The sequence below is a fragment of the Apium graveolens genome, chromosome 11 (genome assembly GCF_009905375.1).
Source record: "Apium graveolens cultivar Ventura chromosome 11, ASM990537v1, whole genome shotgun sequence".
NCBI lineage: Eukaryota > Viridiplantae > Streptophyta > Magnoliopsida > Apiales > Apiaceae > Apium > Apium graveolens.
Genome location: NC_133657.1, coordinates 196,280,389 through 196,285,184, shown reverse-complemented (window position 1 = coordinate 196,285,184; position 4,796 = coordinate 196,280,389). Strand labels below are relative to the sequence as shown.

Below are 4,796 nucleotides of genomic sequence, written 5' to 3'. Positions count from 1 at the left end.
TTGGAAGTGATTGCAATGAGATTTAAGGTGTATGATATGTGCTCGTGAGCTTGGACTGCAATACGAAAGATATCTAATTGTACTATGTGAATATAGTATGTAAATTAGATATTTGACTTTAAGAACTTAAAAGTCATTCGAGAATACATTTCACACTTAGCAGTCGTGTCATGGAAATCCTAAACTTAGCTCGATTCATGATGGAATACGAGTCTGGTGCATAAAATAAATGCAGTTAAAAGGCTGAGTAGCCACTTTGTAAGGATATTCCTAAATGACAAGGAAAATGTGTCTTCAATATGCATATATCGTGTAATCAATATGCAAATTGGGAGATCACATTATTGTGTATGAAATGGTATGTCTCACATCTATGATGAGGACATAATACCATTAAACAACTATTCTCAACGAGAATTATCATGATTGACTATGTAAAGTCAAATGATAATGTTTGGATCCACTGACCAGATGGTTAAACTGAGTGAATCTGTTTAAGACAAGGGAATCTAGTTAGACCGAGAGATAGTTGTCAAATCATCGAGAGGAATGAGCCTTGCCTATTGCTTAACGGCGTCATGGTGGACACCCAACCTTGCTGACTGGAGATCCCAAGAACTTGGTTCAATGGGACAACTAAATCATGATGACTAAATCACTGTGGGGGTAACCCCCGGCCTATTTCTATGATGATGAAACAGTGAGACCCGTAAGGTACGAGGTTAAGCTTTATGCTTTTAATGATCTTTGACGAATACAAGGATTTCAAGTTTGAATACATAATATTCGGTTGAGTAAACGCGGGTTACTCTATAAGATAAAGATCACCTATGTAAGAGAGAAGTATGGCCGCTTCAAAGGAGAATTGCGAGGCACAATTCTTTAGAAACTCTTGCAGAACCAGGACGATGTTCCAGGGCCAAAATGGACATAATCATGAGAACTGAATGAGTCAGGAAAGATATAGTGATGAGTATGTCATCGTTTACACAAACGGTCGAACAGTTCAAGGACATCGCGTCATACTGTCTACCAGTAAAGTCGATATACTTATTCGAGCGAAGGTTCAAGGAGCATTCTCTACCTATCGTATGCTATATCTGACCGCCGGAACTATCACCAAGTCAAGCTCCGCGTCTGTCTGTCTATGTGGTGTCTATGTGGTGCGTGCTACTGGACCATCAATCTCATTTGTGGGGGATTGTTGGACAAACTTAGTATTTTAGACTAAGTTGTGAATCATTTTGAGACTCTATATGAGTGAGACACATTATGTGTTAGTGGTGTGTATTTATTGGAACATATTCTTCTCTTCGAGGGGATTCCAACGCATATTAACACGCTCAAAATGAGTAAAAGGTGAATGAGAACTGATATTCCAAAGTTTTACCTTTTAATATGAAAAGTGGTTTTGTACCACATCGAGAGTAGCACAAACCTATTCCTTAGTTTTTCTTATAAATACCATGTACCACATCGAAAAGAAAAACAAGTCCTTTCAAGCCTCTCTTTATAAATAGAGTCTTAGGGCACCAGTTTTATTAAGTCAAGGAAATAAGAGTCATCTCTTTCATTCTTGGTCTCTTTAATCTTAAATTTTTCCAATATTTCGGTGATAGTTCTCGGGCTCAGTTCAGGTTCGCTGAGAGTATATTCGATCTATCGATTATACTAGTATCTCGTTTTATCCTGGGAAGCAGGTCGCTAAACACGGATGGTGCGGGGCGAAACTGCTTTAAGGAGACAGTTTTCTGGACTCGAGATTAAATCCAATTTCTGTTTGTTTTCTCAAACCCTTCTCCTAATTTAATTGTTAATTCTTATATGCTTATGTGATTTAAGAATTAGCAATGTTCTTATGAATTAGTTATATATTCAATATATATATAATAATGTCTTTATCGTACAAGATTGATAACAGTCTCACAACCTCCTAAGTGGTCACATACCACAAGGCCCGCAATTCAAAACATTTGACAACAATTCTTACACCGGAAACTCTGGACTTTGTGGATTTCCATTACCTAAGAATTGTGTAACCGTGCAGTCACCACCTGATGAAAACGTGGATGATACTGATGAAGATATGTTTCCAAGTGGATTTGATTGGTTATTCATATTAGGAGGACTCGTGAGTGGGCTTGTTGTTGGCTTTGTTATGGGAGACATTTTCACAGATAGACACCCCTGGCTAATTCAGGGGATTGTGCAGAGATCCGGAAGGACACAAAACAAACCGAGGATGCAGAAGAGGTAGATCATTGGGGCTTTTTAAGTTGTCGTCATAAAATTACATGTACTTGTTTTCATTTTGTTCAGTCATTTCTTTGGTGTCTTCTAGACTTCTACTATAACAATTTGGCGTCTAGGAACTTCAACACCAGTTCATCTTTTCCACACAGCCTAAGCACTTTTAAAGATCAGTTAATATTAGAATAACAATATAAAAACCTGAAAATGGTCCTCTGACATCTTAAGGTTTTAGAATGACTGGTTAGTCGTTAGTAAAAGAATTACGAGCTAGGGGTGTTCATGGGTTCGTCAACCCGATCAAACCGACCCAACCCAACCTTCTTTTAGGCCGATTAAACCATTTTAAAATAACCCGATCCATAGTTGGGTTAAAAAAATTTCAAACCGCATTAAATGGTTTGGGTACGGGTTCAAGATTTTTTCAGCCAACCCAACCCAACCCGATTTAACTTAATCCTCGTTCGATATTTTAAATATAATCTATATAGTATATGCAATTGTACATTATACAATATAAATATTTTTATTTATAGTTATATTTCGTGTATATGCATATGATTTATGACATGATATACATTACTAAAATTTCAATTTAATCATATTTAAAAAATAGTACTATAATCGTAAATTCTATTATTGGAAATTAACAATTATATATAGCAGTGAAACTTTTTTTATATAATCATTCAACCCGTTCAAACCAACCCAACCCGACCCAAACCGATGTACGATGGGTAGGGTTGGGTTACGATTTTATATTTTACGGGTTGGGTCAAAAAAATTTAAACCTATTTAATTGGATTGGGTCATAAAAATGCCTCCAACCCGGCCAACCCGACCCATGAACACCCCTAACGAGCAATACCTTGATCTAGCATCTCCACTTCTTGCATGCATGTTGCCAAATTAAAATTTTCAAAATATCTCAAGTTTTGACCCTACACAATTGTTTTTCTGGCAACACTCCTCTCTGGTTGCATGCAAATTGACAAGATACCATTTCAATCTTGTAGACATCAACTTCATCGGTTCCCTTCGCAGCAAACCCTGTCATAATCTTATGCCACACACTAAGATGTAGATCTTTATATAATTTCCATACATTTCTCAGACGCCCCTGTCTACTGGCAACTTGATATAATATCTGCTTATAATATCTTGTGTACAACACTCAACCACGCCTATAAATAGAATCTGAAACCATTTCATTTCACAGAATACCAAGTTGAAGGAAATATGGGTTCTAAAATAGTCCTCTTACTTGGTCTGTCAATTGCTTTTGTTCTGCTCATTAGTTCAGAAGTTGCAGCTAGAGATCTAGCCAAAACTACTCAGAAGAGTAAGTCTTTTGTTTAGTACGTTTTGTCTACATTATAAGATTAATTGCTACAACACACTCACGCATGTATCCTGTCTTTAACAAGATTTGAATCGTGCTCCAGCAGCTGAGGGAGCTAGTTTGGACGGTGGCGGATACCGTTATGGACAAGTCAGTGGAAGCCGCAAAAATAGGGAACTAGAAGGACATGGAACTTTGGAAGGAGAAAAAGTGCAAAGCAACTGCTCTTCCTTCTGCCGACGCATCTATAGCAGGTGTTGTTCTGCAGCTGAAGCACAAGCACTCAAGGACACTCAAGTTAAGCCACATAACTAGAGGACTGCATGTTGATACTTGGAGGACTAGTAAGTGGGCTGCAGTACTCCCACCCACCCTTCCTCCTGTTAGAATATATATATATATATATATATATATATAATATATTACTCCCTCCGTCCCTAAAAACGTTTTTTATTCATGTTGGACACGTTTGCCAATGCACACTTTTGATCGTTAATATCTTTAAATTCGTATTAGTATTAAATATAAAAATTTCACTGTATTAAAGTACTCATAAATACGAATTCAACGAGATCACTCATGACTATGTTTGATATTATAGATTAGACGTAAATTAGTAGTCAATCGCTTACCGTGAACAGTACCGAAAGTCAAAAAAGGAAACGTATATTGGGACGAAGGGAGTATTATATTATATATATTAGGGTATTTTCGGTATTTAGCTTATATTGTTTTTCTATATAAGTTCGGACATGTATTATAAATTATGTGTTGATTGTAATAATATTTTACGTTCGTATTATATCTCTAAAGTTAACATGGTATCAAAGCTTGGTTTCTGAGTGATCGTGGAAGTTAAGTTGAATCATTAAATAGATAGAGTTACGTTACAACAACGAGATGATCGACGAAGACCATAAATAGATTTACGAAGTCTGTAGACATAACTTGGTTGATGCGGAAGTCCTGGAAGAGGTGTCATGTAAACTTCCTCAAAAATTTACCCAAAAATAAATCCGTGCGGGCCTGACCCAAAGCGGACAATATCATACTAGTGTGGAGTTACGACTTGCTCGTGGCCCAACAAATAATTTTCTATAATTCTAATTATCTGCGGTCTTAATTTACCTTCATCTTAACTTATCTTCGACCTTTCAGCTATGAAATCACACTACTCCCTACTTCCCCTTGATCATTTTGAAAT

General features: G+C 36.8%; 1 long non-coding RNA gene across 2 annotated transcripts; it reads left to right on the top strand.

Moving 5' to 3' along the window:
* Nucleotides 1-1,926: 1,926 nt before the first annotated feature.
* On the top strand, nucleotides 1,927-4,394 carry LOC141697837 (uncharacterized). Of its 2 annotated transcripts, none has more exons than XR_012564858.1 (3): nucleotides 1,927-2,253; nucleotides 3,470-3,592; nucleotides 3,696-4,394. It is a non-coding gene; the product is annotated as an uncharacterized LOC141697837 (long non-coding RNA). The 2 variants fall into 2 exon arrangements; XR_012564857.1 differs by having other exon boundaries at nucleotides 3,678-4,394.
* The last annotated feature ends 402 nt before the right edge of the window (nucleotides 4,395-4,796 follow it).